The sequence below is a fragment of the Amblyomma americanum genome, chromosome 5 (assembly GCF_052857255.1).
Source record: "Amblyomma americanum isolate KBUSLIRL-KWMA chromosome 5, ASM5285725v1, whole genome shotgun sequence".
Lineage (NCBI taxonomy): Eukaryota > Metazoa > Arthropoda > Arachnida > Ixodida > Ixodidae > Amblyomma > Amblyomma americanum.
Window position 1 is genome coordinate 28714112 of NC_135501.1, and position 18437 is coordinate 28732548.

At 47.8% G+C, this 18437-nt stretch overlaps 1 protein-coding gene across 5 annotated transcripts in view; it reads left to right on the forward strand.

The window, feature by feature from the left end:
- LOC144132355 (protein stum homolog) overlaps positions 1–18437 on the forward strand; it is a 452020-nt gene that overhangs the window by 85994 nt on the left and 347589 nt on the right. For 3 of the 5 annotated variants that reach the window (XM_077664695.1, XM_077664696.1, XM_077664697.1), the window contains one exon: positions 6812–7010. The exons of the other annotated variants lie outside the window; for them this stretch is intronic. The gene's annotated coding sequence lies outside the window, so the exon portion shown is untranslated. The remainder of the gene's footprint in view (positions 1–6811; positions 7011–18437) is intronic. 5 annotated transcript variants of the gene reach the window in all.

Sequence of the window (18437 nt, forward strand, 5' to 3'; positions counted from 1 at the left end):
AGGCGTTCATTGCTATCGCCTTTTGCCTCTGCCCCTTGGCACTACTTCTGTACTGTCTTAAGCACAATAAACAACAACAACAACAACATCTACGCAGCTTTCGTAAAAATTGTAACTCGACCCTTAGGACCAGAGCCGACAGCTGTGATCCGCGACAACTTTATTAGACAAAAAGCGCGGGGTGCGAGTACAACAATACACCTAATACACGGAACTTACACACGCTCTAACGGATGGCATGGCCTCCAACTTATATGGCAGCTGTAAAAAGTGCCATAATTAATAGCGGCGGAAGTTTTATAGTGAAAGTTCTGATTGTGCGTGAAACCTATGACTGGCATCGTCCCAGATATTTAACTGCAAAATTCTGCTTGTTGAAAAACATAATTTCAGCGCACTAACTGTGGGAAAGTTCTGGAACGCAATGCTGTAAAATAATGGAATTGCGTTGTTTTATGGTTATGATTCTGACATTCTAATATCATTAAAATTTCCATGTTGTTTCATTCCTATTATTTCAAAAAACAATATATTGAGTGCCGCGCACAAACTGTGGGAAGGGTCCTGGAACGCAATGCACTAAAATATTGGAATTGTTTTTTATGGTTATGATTTCAACATTCTAATGTCATTACAATTTTCGATGTTTCATTCTTATTATTTCAAACGAAAATAATATATCTAGCGCCGCGCACAAACTGTGGGAAGGGTTCTGGAACACAATGCTCTAAAATATTAGAATTGTAGTTTTATGGTTATGATTTCAACATTCTAATATCATCACAATTTTTGATGTTTCATCCTTATTTCAAAACTAGAATAATATATCAAGCGCAGAGGTCGAGTACTGTTCAGTACGAATTATGTTCACCATACAAATACAGTATTCTTAATGCGAAAAAAGCATTACATGGCTATTTTGTTGACGCCGGAAGTTGGTCCCCTGTGACGTCACTAGTATGTGACCTCACCGGTCTAGTCATGAGACATAATAAAAATAACAAAAGAAAATGGAGGTCTGGGCGATAAACGCACCCGTGCCGCGGTCGTTCGAGATGACGTGAGAGGACTCCGCAAAAGTTAGAATGATGACGTCAAATCAAAGTGATGACGTCACACCCGAGCTCAGTCACAATCGTTGCCACAATCAGACAGGAGAGAAGACGAATAATGGAACGAGACGCGGCGGCGGCGGGAGGGGGGGGGGAGGGGCAAAACCGCGTCCACCTAAGGGACGACGCTTGTTTGAGCAACACACATCGCAGGTTGTGGTTGTTGTTGCTAACATGAAGAAAGGAAAGCGCACGGACCTGCCTACTGGCTCAAGCCGAGCCAAGATAGAAAGAAAAGGCGCCGCGCGCTAAAAAGCCCATAGGCCCCCGGGCCGATCCCGGAGCCAGTGCAATACTGGGCAGACCCGTGCCAGAGCGCGTCTAGCACACCGCCATATCCCAAAAATAAGCTTTAAATCTTGGGTCCAAGGACCAGCAGGAGATATTAAATCAGGTATCTGGTATCCGCAGGTACAGACGGAATCCCAAAGATGTCATCACTAGTTGACCTCCATGTGGTGTCAGTATTCCCGTATATATTCGCCAAACTTACGAGCAACCGTTGGTCGTACAGCATTCCGGGTGGTGTCATAGCATTTCCCTTTGCATAGAGCTTACATATTCTAGTGAAGTTTGTGGCTAGTTTCGGACCGATGACATATGCACCTTAAATTGAATGCTTTCTGAGACTGCATTTTCCCTTAGGGTGTGGTAGAGGCGTCTACCGAGATGTCCAGATGGGGAGCTGGCGGCTAGTCGTGGTGGCAGGGGTTCTGACCGATGATAATAATAATAATAATAATAATAATAATAATTGGTTTTGGGGGGGAAAGGAAATGGCGCAGTATCTGTCTCATATATCGTTGGGCACCTTAACCGCGCCGTAAAGGAAGGGATAAAGGAGGGAGTGAAAGAAGAAAGGAAGAAGAGGTGCCGTAGTGGAGGGCTCCGGAATAATTTAGACCACCTGCGGATCTTTAACGTGCACTGACATCGCACAGCACACGGGCGCCTTAGCGTTTTTCCTCCATAAAAACGCAGCCGCCGCGGTCGGGTTCGAACCCGGGAACTCCGGATCAGTAGTCGAGCGCCCTAACCACTGAGCCACCGCGGCGAAAAATACACTTTCAGTTGCATGCTTTAAGGCGCGGTTGAGGTGTCCTCCAAGATGTTGACATTTGGGAGCTACTGCGCCCTTTCCTTTTCTCAAAACAGATGCTTTCGCATTCCTCCACCTAAGTAAACTTAAATACCCTCACAATTTTCGTTAGTTTTGAAGATTAATCTAAGGTTGCAATGTAACATTAACGTTGCTGCGAGTTGAAACAACTTTATAAAGATATTTCTGTGTTCAGTGCTAGCTATATTTGTGGCTGTCGTGGTATGTTTTAACGCTTGTGGGAAGTATACGAGTATGTGAGGCTTGTATTGACGACCTTTAATATTAACGGTGCACTACACTCTTATCTCACAAGTCAGTGCAGCGCTGTGAAGGCTGCAACGATTGGAGCCAGTCAGAACGGCCTGCGCCGCAAAACGTGTTCCTCCACACCCTCATCCCCGTGACTGGTGGCTCCATCCTTGGGAAGGAAAGAGCACCAGTGTCCAGACTAGGCCGACAGAATGAATACGTTTGTCTGCGAAATTCTGTTAATTTTACTAGTGAATGAAATGATCGCTGTACGTTTAAAGGACGATCCCGTACTATATTTTCAATATTGTTTTAAAAATGTCAAACGATGCTCAGATATTTCAGCGTCTATTTGCTGTCTTCCTTGGCCCTGATTGAACGAGATAGCTCTACCTACCACAGTGCTGATGACTAGAAAGATGAAGTATATTTCTTACCATGATAAACTTGGAACTATTTTGTGTTGAAAAAAACTGTGCTAAATTACATTACTCTTACGTGGCTGCGTTAGTATGACTAGAACGGCGTATATTTTATAGTGCGCGAAAAACAACCTAACCACAATTGCTCTTTTCATCGCATGATGAGTGGTTCAGCCTTCCTTCATTACGCGGCATGTGATCGCAAGCTTATGCGCATTCAAGACGTCCGCGAACGAGCGATGTCCCAGAAGCAGATCGTTATTTTTTGCTTTCTTTTTGCCAGTAGATGTTATCAAGGGACAAAAGGTTGCGCAAATCACGAGGACACAAACGCGACCGCCCATCACACGTAGTTTGCAGGGGAGTTGTCCCCATCCGATGCATCCAGTTCAGACAACTGCGCTGCTCGTCAACTAGTTAGTGAATGGGGTACACATCAGAAGCTGTCCTGCGATATACTCTGGTAGAGATCTCGGTAATGATGTTAGTTTTATGAGGTTCAACATGAGCGACAATCTCAGTAGACGAGTTGTAAAAGCCACAACTCAGCTTCCGCATACGGCAAGAATTCTTGCACAGCTTGGCCGCTGCCTGATGGGACAATAATAAGGTGCAGCACTGGCATCCTCTACGCCCGCAGTAAAATGCACATGTCCTCGGAAGCACATTCTACGCGCCAGAAGACGCAGTCAGGTTCTACATCGTCCTTGAGCTAGGGGGATTATGCTCATAGATGACATTGCACAGAACATCAGGCGTGTCTACAAATGCCGAATGCACATCTGCTTAGCCTAGTGAAGGCCTCGCTGGCTATTACAGAGTGTCACGAAGTGATGATTCTGTTCAATGGTTGGCGTAGAAATCAATGGCAGCAGCGCATATTGCTTACGACTAAACATATTTACCATGCACATTGCCGAAATATTTCGCAGAATACGTCATACGGGGTCAACGCACGCCCGTCTATTTCAAGCCAAATTACCAAATTCAGACTACCAACCACTCTAGTAATGCTAAAAAAGTAATGCAGCGGCTATAAGTCTCCCAAGCCCTCTCTCAGGACATCGCCGCTTCCTGGCCTCTTTCTTGCCTATACCGCGAGCCCGCAATTGAGACTACAGCGCAACCTCGTTTGTTTGTTAACGTGTCGTTCGTGCCTTCGCTTCGCCACACGTGTATTTTCGCGCTGCGCTTGATTTGTATTCAGAGCTCGCCCAAACCATTTCCCTTCTCCAAGAGGGGAGGACTGCTGCGTCAGCTGCAGGCTGGGAGTGCTTATTTCGACGAGGTCAGGGAGCGCACGATGTGCGAAATCAGGAACTTCGTTGCGATTTAACGCATAAAATATGAGGAGCCGTGGCATCACCTCTCGTCTGGGGCAGAAAGGCCGCCGAAATCATTGACACGGCAGAGGGACTAGTACGAGTACGGAGTGGTAGGTTTGCTGGTTAGGCTTCCCTAAGGAGCTTGGAATAATATTTCCTGCCTTTCTCTCTTCTTAGTACGTTAAGCGCATCCGTAGTGTGGAACTAGTGGCCTACCGAGTCGAGCGCTTCTTGGAGATTTTGGTACGCGTCGCAATGTCTTGTCTGTGTCTCCTGAGCGGTGTCTTGTCTTTTCTTCGCTCGTCTTCGTGCAGGTGCGCTGTTTTAGCCTTTTTGTGCCATACCAACTTGCCCATCAGTCTGCGTTGGTGTGTGGAGAGTACGTGCTCTGCACTGCACGCTATTGGCTTCCAAATGAGCGGTCAGAAGCTGGATGTGACAGAAGCGAAGAACTGAAATTGGCCGATCAAGCTCAAGCGGTCCGCTTTAAACGATCAATACAAAGACATTTTTCGACAGCAATCACGTCGGCCCCGCTGTTCATTCTTTGCGGCTTCTATTTCACTCACCCCTACAGGGGTGTCCTGCATCCTCGCTGAACTAAGCGTGCCATGCTTGCCTGCCTTCTAATGGGGCACGTATGCCTATATACTCCTATTATCCCACGTCTCGAGCTTCGAGCTGGTCAGAGCAAAGGTGCCTGGAGGTGCAACTGCTCTTTTTTGTTTAACAAAATTTGAGCGCAAGAAGAAACCAGAGCACTGAAAGCGGCGAATATATGAGTGAAACCAAGAATACAACCTTCGCGACTGTAATACTGAATGAGAGCACAATTTGTGCTTCTGTTGCTTCCAATTTTTGCTATACCACCACCGCCTCTCTCTTCTTTTCTTCCTTACTACGGACACATGCGTTGCCTTAAGAAAATTTGCAATTGCAACCCGGAAATACGTGTAACGTACCAAGACAGTACGTGTTCTTAGGAGTTCGGGTCAAGCCGTCGTGTTTGCTTCATTTTGCTCACGCGGATTTGAACGAGTTTACTCATTTGCAATAACCAGTGCCTGATTACTGTTTCTTTACATATTTTCATTTTTCAATTTCCTGATTTTTTCGTGTGTGGTTAATTCATGAGAAAGGCGAGGAACCAACAAAGCCAATAGGGCAAGTCTGAAGTAATGATAAATATTTTCAGGTCGGATGTGGTTATTATCTTGATCTGGCAATAAGTGTTCTATGCAGAGATGGAAATTTTCTACCTAAGAGTGTGTGGGCAGCCAAAAGAGACGCCGCATGTCTGAGCGCCCGAAGTTTTCTTTGCGACTAAACAGAAATAGTAGATTCCTAACGTGGTGCCGCATAGCGCGTTTTAATGCAGTCACGTGCTCCGGACATCTCTTCCCTTAATGCAGTGAAGTCGTTCTCTCAGTACGTGGCGGCTTTACCGTTCGGCTCTAGTCCGAGGAGCTTCTGCTTGTCCCGCGCTCCTGACGGCGCAGCGAACGATGGCTTTACGCAGGCCCACTGAGTGGCACGCGATACACACGACGGTTTGGATTCGTGGATCTTGACAGCCCTTGTCGCACTGGCTTTTTTCTATTTTACAGGGAACTTGCCGCAGAAATAGTACTGATCTCAAAGCAATGACGCAGAGCTCATGTGACACGGCTGGTTGGAGGAATTCGTGAGGGGCATTGCTGCTGGTGATCTTTTGTCACATGCTGGCTCATGCAAGTTGCGTTTTTTGTAAACATAGCATCTTTTCTACTTCTGGACACCAAGTTCTCAATTTAAAAAAGGCATATAAAGCGTTCCCCCTTGGTCTGTCTTAAAGCACTACGGGACTCTGCTGAGTGCGTAAAGAAAACAAAATGAAAACGATGGACAATTACAGTAGTATATCGCGTTACTTACTGGCTACACTACTTTGGGCATACAGCCTTCACATTGAGGTGGGCGTAATGTATAATTCATATCAGAATAGAATAGCAAACAGGCTTTTCTTTTCTAGCTGGCCTTCATACAATGCCGGCTGCGTACAGTAAAGAAAAGTGCTTGGTAAAAAAGCAGGATGACTGAGAAGAACAAAACCAAGTATATCTTATGACATTTACTTGTGTTGGCCTTTACCCTGATTTCCAATTATGCCTTTGTATGAAAGTGAGAAAAACAAATATCGGAAGCGACTGATTCGATGCCGTTCGCTTGTGACGCCACCGTTCTTCCATTTTACAAGGTTAGCTCCAAGACTGGCGTCCTTTTGTGGCCAGTCAGGCACTGTGCGGAATTTGATCTCATATTACGTTACATTCCTAAAGGTGCCACTATCTGGCGTATCGGGCACTCGCGGCATCGCGGGTTTATGACGGTTCAGTGCATCAATGCAGCGCTGTTTTTGAGGGCCGTCTTCACTCGGGGGGAAACCCCCTAAACACGCATCCGTGAATAGTTTCTCCGGCAGGACGCGTGGGTTGGGTGAAACACGTAAACAGAGCACCGCCGCGCTCCCCCGAGGCTATAAGCGCGTCGACTTTTGGCGGAGCCGGTGCCGACGGTCTCCCGCGTTCGCCGCCCGAGAGCTGCTGCTCCTTTCCGCCGCAGGTTTCCCCCGAGCGGCCGTAACGAGCGCCCACGTCGCCGCCACCAGCCGAGCCCGCGTCCCATGACACCCGGCGTTCGCAGTGTGCAAGAGGGGCGCCACCCGGTCGCCCGGCAGCTAGGCGAGCCTACCACGGTGGCCGCGACATCCGCTGGACCTTGGCAACCTCCTCTCATGCTGGTCGCCTAGCACTCGCTTAAGGTGGGTGTCGCGCCTGTCTCCAGCTCCTTCTGTTGCTCCCTCACTGCTGCGGAGCCGTGAATTAATTGTCTTGTCTTCAGTAATGCCAGCAAGCGACACGAACGGAACGCAAGCAAGAAAGAAATTTGCGAGGAGGGTTAAATACCCTCTCAGGATTACGGTAAAAGCGCCACTTCAGGAATGGTCATGCATCCGCGCATGTCGGACAAAAATGAGACAATACCTTGATATTTAACGCACGAAGGTATCGCTGTAATAAGAGAGAAAGACAAAATAGGAGAGGTTGACGGAATGTAAATTGCTTTTCCAGAGAATAGCATCAATAGAAAAGGTAGGTGTTTGTCTATCAGAATGCGCTGTAAAAATGAACTAAGGACATGAGATAAAAAAGAAGTCGAAGAAACATTTTTGTCCGCCAAGTCACTCTCGCGAACTAATTAGTGCGAATGCCACTGAGTACGACACCATGTCTCGTCATTGTGAGCCCACCGGCGAAAACAACCACATTTCAATAACAGGGTATCAAGTCATCGCGGAGATTGGACGTTACCATCCTCTTCAATACTCACTCACTCACACTCACTCACACTCACTCACGCACACTCACTCGCACACCCACTCACACGCCCAATCAGTCAGACTCAGTCACTCACATTCATTCATTCGCACTGACTCACACTCACTTACTCACTCACACTCACTCTCACACACTCACACTCATTCACTCACACTCATTAACTAACAGTCATTCACTCACACTCATTAACTAACAGTCATTCACTCACACTCACTCACTCGCACATCCACTCACACGCTCAATCAGTCAGACTCAGTCACTCACACTCACTCACTCGCACTGACTCACACCCACTCACTCACTACCTCACTTACACTCACTCACTCACACACTCATTAACTAACAGTCTTTCACTCACACTCACTCACTCGCACACCCACTCACACGCTCAGTCAGGCAGACTCAGTAACTCATTCACTCACACTCACTCACTCACTCACTCACACTCACTAACACACACTAACACTAATTCACTCATACTCACACTCATTAACTAACAGTCATTCACTCACACTCACTCACTCGCACACCCACTCACACGCTCAACCAGTCAGACTCAGTCACTCACACTCACTCACTCGCACTGACTCACACCCACTCACTCACTACCTCACTTACACTCACTCACTCACACACTCACACTCATTCACTCACACTCATTAACTAACAGTCATTCACTCACACTCATTAACTAATAGTCATTCACTCACACTCACTCACTCGCACACCCACTCACACGCCCAATCAGTCAGACTCAGTCACTCACATTCACTCATTCGCACTGACTCCCACTGACTCACACTCACTTACTCACTCACACTCACTCTCACACACTCACACTCCTTCACTCACACTCACTCTCACACACTCACACTCATTCACTCACACTCATTAACTAACAGTCATTCACTCACACTCATTAACTAACAGTCATTCACTCACACTCACTCACTCGCACACCCACTCACACGCTCAATCAGTCAGACTCAGTAACTCACACTCACTCACTCGCACTGACTCACACCCACTCACTCACTACCTCACTTACACTCACTCACTCACACACTCACACTCATTCACTCACACTCATTAACTAACAGTCTTTCACTCACTCACACTCACTCACTCGCACACCCACTCACACGCTCAGTCAGGCAGACTCAGTAACTCACATTCACTCACACTCACTCACTCACTCACTCACACTCACTAACACACACTAACACTAATTCACTCACACTCACACTCATTAACTAACAGTCATTCACTCACACTCACTCACTCGCACACCCACTCACACGCTCAATCAGTCAGACTCAGTCACTCACAGTCACTCACTGGCACTGACTCACACCCACTCACTCACTCACTCAATTACACTCTCACACACACTCACACTCATTAACTAACGGTCATTCACTCACTCACACTCACTCACTAACACACCCACTCACACGCTCAGTCAGTCAGACTCAGTAACTCACACTCGCTCACACTCACTCACTCACACACACTCACACTCATTCACTCACACTCACACACTCTTTCACTCACACTCATTAACTAACAGTCATTCACTCACACTCACTCACTCGCACACCCACTCACACGCTCAGTCAGTCAGACTCAGTCACTCAAACTCATTCACTCGCACTGACTCACACTAACTCACTCACTCAACCAACTCACTCACTCACACAGACTCGCACTAATTCATTCACACTCTCACACTCACTCACACAGACACTCATTCACTCACACTCATTCACTCGCACTCATTCACTCACACTCATTCACTCACTCACACTCATTCACTCACACTCGCTTACTCACACTCATTAACTCACACTCATTCACGCACACTCACTCACTCACACACACTCACACTCATTAACTCTCATTCAATCACACTCACTCACTCACACTCACTCACACTCACTCACACACACACACACACACTCACTCACATACACTCACACTCATTCACCCACACTCACGCACACTGAATCATTCAGTCACACTCATTCACTCGCACTCACTCACTCACACTCATTCAATCACACTCACTCACTCACACTCATTCAATCACACTCAGTCACTCACACTCACTCACTCCTGCCCCTTCTAGCTTCACTATTACCGTATATTTTAGAAGACAAAAAGGTTCTCACGTAGCCTGTTTTCGAACTAGCACTAAGGGGAGCAGTGCAGGATTTAAGACAATCCCCAGAGAACAGGAAAATCGTCTCAACCAAGGAAGACAAGCATAACATAAAAGCAGTGATTGACAGGCTCACCAATATAATCGTAAGCCTTCCGATCTCCACGGTTATGTGCTCTGCCTAGCTCCAATATAACCACGGATCTAAATAAGGCATGCGAATCTCGATGAACAAGAAATTTTAATAAAAGTACGAGACCAAGAGTCTCGACACAAATGAGAAGATGCAAATAGCAGAGCAAGAGGAAAGTTAACGCGGACAAAGTCAAGCAAGCACGTAACCACGGAAGAAGCCTGAAGAAAGTAAATAGAAAAGCCAGGGGCGCAATAGAGAACAGGCGTTCGTCGAAAAAAACCGATACGACAATGGCGATGGGAAATGAGAAATGAGATTTAAATGTACCAGGCCAATTCTACACGAATTTGCTACATTAGCCAAAGTAATGACCGCACCAGCCGCACACATAGTAGAACAGAGAGAATAGAAACTCCTTGTAACTAAAGAGGGGCATGAAAGACTTTCTAAGGGGTATCGCGAATGGCTCTGCTGGACTCTATAGATGTTCGTGGTCTGGTGTTTACATCATGATATTCTAGTAGGATCCTATAGCAGCAATCCGAACATTACAGTCACCCTGCGTTGGATACCTGATCAGTAGGATTCGAGGAAAATGAGTTCGTCCATCAATGGGCCCGCGAAATCAACATCCGGTCGCCTTCGATCCCCTGGCCAAATCCAACGTCAGTGGAAGGTGCCTCAACATACACAGAGCAAATACCTGGACACTACTAGAACAGATGGGAAAATCGCACAGTTTTACCCTAACCTGACCCGTCACTGAACAGGGAACACGCACACGTCCTTCGCAAAGACGAAGCTAAAACTCCCCTCACCCACTAATGCTCTACAAATCCGGGTAGCGTGACACAGCTCACTTCCCCAACTATCCAGAGATCAAGGATGGAGTTGGTTTCACTCGGGCTCAGCAGATTATCAGCCGGCCAAGGAGGAGCAAGAGCTCTTAACGGGGCCGTAGTGCTGGCCTCAAGTAAAGTTTTTCCCTCCTTCCTCGATGTAGTACAGAGCAGAAAACAGGCAAGAGAGGACTGGTGGCTCAAGATTTACTGAAGGACTGCAAAAAGATTGTGGTAGCAGAAAAGCATCACCTAGTGTACATAATTGATTACGGCTTCATGTCAACTTAGCCTGCAAAGGGCTGACAATATACTCATTTTTCAGAAGAGCAATGCTACACTTAAAAAAATAATTGACGAATTAACGTTTCAGACATTCTTTACATAAATATATTTACCTAGATGATTGCGAAGAGACTCCGAGCGACGGTAAACTTCAATTAACCAAGGCGGTTAATACGGCAGTATAGACAAGAGAAGATTAACTATTCCGATCCTGAGGTTGTCGCCTGGCACTTGGCTACTCAACAAAGTGAGAATGACCGTAAGAAGGCGAAGAGACGCTCGAACAGAGAGAGGAACGCGTTGCCTAACGGATATGCCAGACTGCCAAGCATACTGACGGCGCATAGCCGCCGAGATGGAGCCTATGGAAGGCGTCAGTCAACGGGAACCACCAGAAGAGAAGGTGAAGGCTTGCCGTGTGACTGATCACACCATTCAAGTTTCCGAAAAACAAGCTCAGCCAGGGAAAACGAACCTCTCCCTACGTATGTCCTGGGATAGCCGAGCTAAGCCACAGCCAATTTTTTTAGAAGTGTTTCGTGGCGTTTGCCGAAAGCTTCGTAATTAGTTCATGCAAACAGAACGTGATTTCAACGTAATAAAAACAATGTTTCAAAAGAAAGAAAGGTCATTCGTAGAAAATGCGCTGCGTGCCCGCTTGGCACGCAGAGGGTCTCGGCTTGAACCCCAATGCCGTCTGAGTTCCTTCCTTGATGTAACTTCTGGGATTCTTTCCGACTGTCACAGGACGACGCCAGGTTTTCAGCAGAACGAGCTCCTTACGCTGTAGCGCAGGGCGTCCTGCTGGCTGTTGCTGCTATGAGCGGCATCAACGCGTTCTTCTCGTGAAAGTTGCGCAGCAGAGGGTACTTGTTCATCTTTTGAGCTTGTAAATGGCGCATTTCGGCCGGGATAGCTTTGTTAGTTTGCCGGCAGGGTGCCTAAAATGACACCGCTACGGCATGGGGCCGCTAACTGTCCCGATCCCGATCGAACAATGCCGTTCTGAATTGCTGAGCTTTGGTTGCACCCAACGTGGTGGCTCAGTGGTTAGGGCGCTCAGCTACTGATCCGGAGTTCCCGGATTCGAGCCCGACCACGGTGGCCTCGTTTCGATGGAGGGGAAACGCTTAGGCGCCTCTGTGCTGTGCGATGTCAGCGCACGTTAGAGATTCCCAGGTGGTCGAAATTATTCCGGAGCCCTCCACTACGGCACCTCTCTCTTCCTTTCTTCTTTCACTCCCTTCTTCATCCTTTCCTTTACGGCGCGGTTCAGTGTCCGCCGGTATGTGAGACAGATGCTGCGCCATTTCCTTTCCCCAGAAACCAATTATTCTTATTAATTATTATGAGCTTTGGTTGCTGCGCGCTGAACCGCTGTCTGCTTAAACATAGTAGTACGAAATATTTTCTCAACTTACCCGTCAACGTCTTCGCCGGTATACATGCCCAAAATGAGAAAGTGAAACCCTTAACCGAATGAACATCTTATTCACTTATCCTACAGACAGCAGAAAGACAAGTGTCAACATATGTAGGAGCTATTATTGGCTCGAGGTTTTGCCTGCGCTTGCTGTGCATTTCGCACGCGCAGTTTCTCAGTTTGTTTGCACGTGCTGTGCCATTAGCAAGCTTCCATTTACACTCGTCGAGCTCGTACTTCGTTTTGCGAAGCTGCAATTTTAGTATGTGCGGCTCGGGATTGCGGGTCGGCTATACGGTTTGACAGACTTCGTCCACACTTTGCACAACATCTGAAAAAAAGGGAAGGTGTCGCTCCAGCCGGTGCCTTTTCATTGTTTTAAGCTCTGACGTACCGACACTAGCGAGCGATCTGTGTTCACACTTAGGCTTGCCGTCATTGGCGGCGTCTGTAGCGCCGTCGATGGCCGGGCAATTCGGGCTCGAGATATCCGGAGCATTCTAGTTTGGGCTAGTTGGTTCATGATACACAACGGCGCGAAATACGGGAATAATAATAATAATAATAATAATAATTATTATTATTATTATTAATAATCTTTATTAAGCACCCAAAAATCAGTACAGAAAAACTTGCCCATCTAAGCCAATGGTGGCTTGTGTGACGTGGCCCGGCATCGTCCGCTTAGCGATGTGGTCACAGTATATATGTACATATTTAAAACCAACAAAGAAAAGAAAATAAGAGTGATAAGCATAGATCAAGTCTCCAGGCATCGAAACAAAAGCATGATCACTACAAACTGCGACAAGCAAAATGAAAATAAGAGCATACATATGCATTACAACATGCGTACCAAACTCTTCAATTGAGACCGAGAGTCCACAGAAAAATAATCGTCTGACAAATTATTAAATATCCTGGGGACATACACGCAGCGTCTTGCTGCTCCGTATCTAGTAGATAGGCGTGGTACCACGAAGCGCGTTTCTTTGCGCAGCAGTCGCGGGGAGACGTGCGGATGCTTGAATTCAGCCGTCCAGAAATGACGCAGCACGACCATAGAAATGAATAAAGATTGAAAAGAGAGGAAACCGAGAACATGAAAAATGTCTTTGTTTGATGGTGTCACGCGATTATACGCCACAGTTTTTAATGTATTTTTAAGAGGTTATAATAATAATAATAATAATAATAATAATATAATAATAATAATAATAATAATAATAATATTAATAATAATAATAATAATAATGATAATAATAATAATAATAAGTTTTTGGGGAAAGGAAATGGCGCAGTATCTGTCTCATATATCGTTGGACACCTGGACCGCGCCGTAAGGCAAGGGATAAAGGAGGGAGTGAAAGAGTGGAGGGCTCGGAATAATTTCGACCACCTGGGGATCTTAAACGTGCACTGACATCACAGAGCACACGGACGCCTTAGCGTTTTGCCTCCATAAAAACGCAGCCGCCGCGGTCGGGTTCGAACCCGAGAACTCCGGAGCCATAGCCGAGCTCCCTAAACACTCAAACACCGTGGGGGTCAGTGGTTAAGGCACTCGGACAAAAGAGAAAAAAACACGACAGGACCAGCGCAATCCGGAGCGTCCGCTGCTGTGCAGGCATCCGATGCAATACGGCGTCGCTTTGCTGATAGCCGCAAGCGTGGATATTTCCTGGTTGATTATCGTGCAAGCCCTTCGAATACCCTAGGAACAGCGTCAGTTAGGCTTAAACTTGGGCAGGTCACGTCGCAGCGAAACAGCGCCGTCGTTCATTACGCACCCAACGATGTCCGTGGTATCGAGATGTTCCTCACAAACGCGCACGTAATGCGAATAAAAGGAGAAGTCACCAGTTTATTTTCGAGGCATGGCCCATCTCCACTTCTATCGCAGTTCGGCATCAGACGAGAAACGAAAATGTTGACACCTTTTCGTGGTTGCCTGTGCAGCCAGAGCGGCAGCCCGTAACGCAACAAGGTGAAGGCATCATTCACAGCACGCGCTCATTTCAGAACAACACAGGCGTTCCACATACTTCGAAAACTGCACCCGGTAAAATGGCGGAACAAGAAAACGGCACATCGATGCATCGAAAAACGTTGCTTTCTACGCAGAGGCGGCCGCCCGCTTCGCCACTCGCTAAAGCATGATCCTTGGTTGACGCCAGCGCCACCGCCCCACCGTTATCGGCAGCATGCTAAGTTCTTTCATAGGGTTCCGAAGAAGTTTCATGACCACAAAGCTATTGAGGAACTCTGCCTACAGTAAGTGCACAGCGACCATTGTGCTCCCCTGGAGGAATCAGACCGTACCAATGAGAAATGTTTCTCATATGGAAGATACAATTTCACCGCTGCTGTTTGCTTTAGGTATTCAGAGTGTTAGATCCCGAAAGGAAAAGTGAAGTGATAGGCTTCAAAATTATGCGAAGATAGATAGATAGATAAAGAGGAGGAAGGAAAGGCAGGGATGTTAAAACAGAAGTAACTGTCAACAGTGTAAAATGAGGATAGTACTCAATGATAGGCGCTGGGGTACCGGAAATGGTTGTGACAGCTGTGCCAAGCAGCAGCACCAAGCACGGCATCTGGTGAACAAAGAAGTATCTAGGGAATAAGAGTGCTTCAAGTGCACTGTGTAGTTACGGTCGAATTATGAAAAGTAAAAAAAGCTGTCTAATCCGTGCCGCTCCAACACATGAAATTCCACTACACAAATAACAATATAAGAAAGGCTGTTACTAAAGAAACTTTTATCCACTTTATTTATTTATTGCTCAAACGTCGGGGGGCAGGGGTTTTACATGAGGGGTGGGCAGCTTCAGAGAAGAAAGTGTTCAATGGCGATCCTGAAATTCGTCGCACTTGATTGGTGTACCGCTTCTTCAGGCAAATCATTACAGTCTCACTCTGTATGTGGAAAAAACAAGTTGAGACGCGACGATGTACGCGCGTGCGGAATGCATACTGACTTAGAATGACTGGTCCGGGATGAATCGCGGTGAGCGGGTGATATCAATTTTAGCAAGACAAAACTTATGTGACAGAATGGGCTTGGCTATTTTACGTCTTGTTTCTAGATTGGGAACATTTGTAATAGTTTTTAGCGCTGTGACATTTGCTTCCTTACGTCAGTTGTAAGCACTCAGCGGTGGCGTGGCCTATACGACGTGCCTGCTTACAATCATCGGCTGTTATCGATGTCTTGAAGCCATTTGTTTTAATTTCGTTTATATTCCAATTTTTTCACGCGTTTCAGGCGAGGTCGATCTGGCGGATGCAGGAAACGAGTATACTAGCTTGGCACACACATATTTATACATATTGTCAGGACTCGGTAGAACCCCGAGGAGAGCTGAAGGTAAAACGGTTTACTGGTTAACCAGAAAAAGTCCCCGCGCACTTCAGCTTCTTCTTCTTCTTGCCTCGCGCTCGTAGACCAAGTCTTCATCTTTGGCGTCTTCTTGCATGCGGCATTTGCCCCCCTCCTCAGGAAGCATCGTCTCGATGGTAACAAAAGGAAGAAGGAGGTCAAGATCGGTCCGAGTATTACGGCTTCATACTATACTACTGTAGGCGTCTCCGGAGTTCATTAAAAGCTTGGTGCTCTTCTTCACCCCAGCGAAAGACAGCGTTGTCGCGTGTCAGTGAAGTTAATGGCCAGGCAATTCGTGAGAAGCCAGCAATAAATCGACGTTTATAGGCGCAAAGCCCCAGGAAGCGCCTAAGCGTCTTTTTGTCCGTAGGTGTTGGGAACTTGGCGACTGCGGAGAGCTTTTCGGGATCAGGCCGGACACCTTCTTGGCTAACAACGTGTCCTAAGAATTGCAGCTCCTCGTAACCAAAGTGGCACTTCTCGGGTTTTAGTGTGAGGCCCGCAGATCGTATGGCCTGAAAAACAGCAACCAAACGGCGTAGATGCTCCTCGAAGGTTGCCGAAAACACGATCACGTCGTCAAGATACACCAGGCATGTTTGCCACTTGAGTCCTGAGAGCACAGTGTCCATCAGCCTCTGAAATGTTGCTGGTGCCGAGCATAAACCGAATGGAAGAACCTTCAACTCATACAATCCGTCAGGAGTGATGAATGCTGTCTTCTCCCGATCCCCCTCATCTACTACAATTGGCCAATATCCACTTTTCAAATCCTATGCAGAGAAGTAACGTGCATTTCGTAGCCGATCAAGGGAATCATAGATGCGAGGGAGGGGGTACACGTCTTTTTGGTCACTTGATTGAGCTTGCGGTAGTCAATGCAAAATCGTAAGCTGCCGTCCTTTTTTTTTAACAAGTACCACGGGGGAAGCCCAGGGACTCTGTGACGGCTGAATAACGTCGTCTCGAAGCATTTCGGACACCTGTCGCTGAATAGCCTCGCGCTCTTTCGGAGCCTCACGGTAAGGATTTTGTCGAATCGGACGAATCGCGTCATCCGTGATAATGCGATGTTTGGTCAAAGGTGTTTGGCCAACCCGCGATTCTGAAGCAAGACAGTCTCGAAAGTGATCTATGAGATCCAAAAGACGTTCCCGTTCCGAAGACGACAGATTTGGGCTCACATCGACTGTGGGTGCGGGCGCCTTGCTCACTGATCCTTCCAGTTGCAGCACGAAATAGTCTTGGTCACTTGGGACGCTATCGAAGAAGGCCACAGTTGTGCCTTTCGGAATTTTCCGACGCTCGTCGCTGAAGTTTGTCAGCGGCACTTCGGCGAGCCCATTAGCCAAACTGACTAGTCCTCGAGCTATAGGAACACCTCGGCTGAGTATCAGGGTGACAGCCCGTTCGGCGACGCCATCGCCGGTATGCGCCACGTCGCACTTCACTTCAACAAGAGAGCACGATCGCGGAGGTAATGTCACCCCCTCATTGGCAACCCGTAAGGGCATCAGTGGTTCTTGCGCATAACCAAGGTCTCCATGATTTTTGGTGAAGGCAACGACGTTGTCCCGAAAGCTGATCACAGCCCCATGAAGGCGCATAAAGTCCATGCCCAAGATGAGGTCTTTGCAACAGTCTGAGAGGATAACGATGCTGCCAACGAACACTGAGTTTCCAATTCCTATGCGAGCAGTGCACTTCCCAGTCGGTGCCAGTAGCTGACCCCCAGCACTTCTTATTACTGGCCCAGTCCATTCGGTTTTTACTTTGCGCAGCTTGTCAGCCAGTTTTTGACTAATGATTGAAAAATCCGCCCCGGTATCCACCAGAGCGTGTACCTCCAGCCCATCAATGCAAACGGCGAGGTCAGCGCTAACAACGTCGTCTGGGTTGCTCGTCTCTCTCGGCATTTGCGGCGGAAGTGCCGCAAGGACGGCGCTGTCATTTTCGTCGTCGGGGCTGCTTATCTGGTTCGGCATGTTCGGCACTAATGTAGGCGGCATTTTCGGTGGTAGTGCGGCAGCGTCAATGTGAACAGAGGCGTCACAGTCATAGGTTGCGGTAAGCAGTTGGGGCGGTAGTGAGGGCTTTGAAACTTTTCTACTGGTTGCAACCTCCCCTCGCGAGGTTGCGGCGGTTAGTTTCCCCGGCGAGGGCTCGGGGTCCGCCGTCCGCTAACGTCAGCATCGCTACGACGCGTCGGTGAAGAATAACGACGTGGAGATGGGGAGCGGCGGCGGAAGCCCGGTGAGTCGGCTTCCCTGCTGTGCGGCGGGTTCTCAAGTTGGGCACGGCCAGCGTCGAAATGGCGTCGAGCAGAACCAGGCGGAAAGGCCTGGCCCTCTTGGCGGTAGCGGCAGTATCGATACACATGGCGAGGTTGTCCGCAGAAGAAGCAGAGTGGTCGGCTGTCATAAGAGCGCCACAGGTCAGTTCGGCGCGGCTGAGGGCGGCCGGGACGTGCCCACTGAGGCTCCTGGAAGAACCGCGTCTGCTGACGGCTCGTTGAGCTCGGTGGGGCGTGGTGTGGCGGCGGACGACGAAGGACTTCCGCATAGCTCGCGGGTTGCGACTCCGACTCATAGTAAGGCGCCGTGTTGACGGCCGTGTTGCTG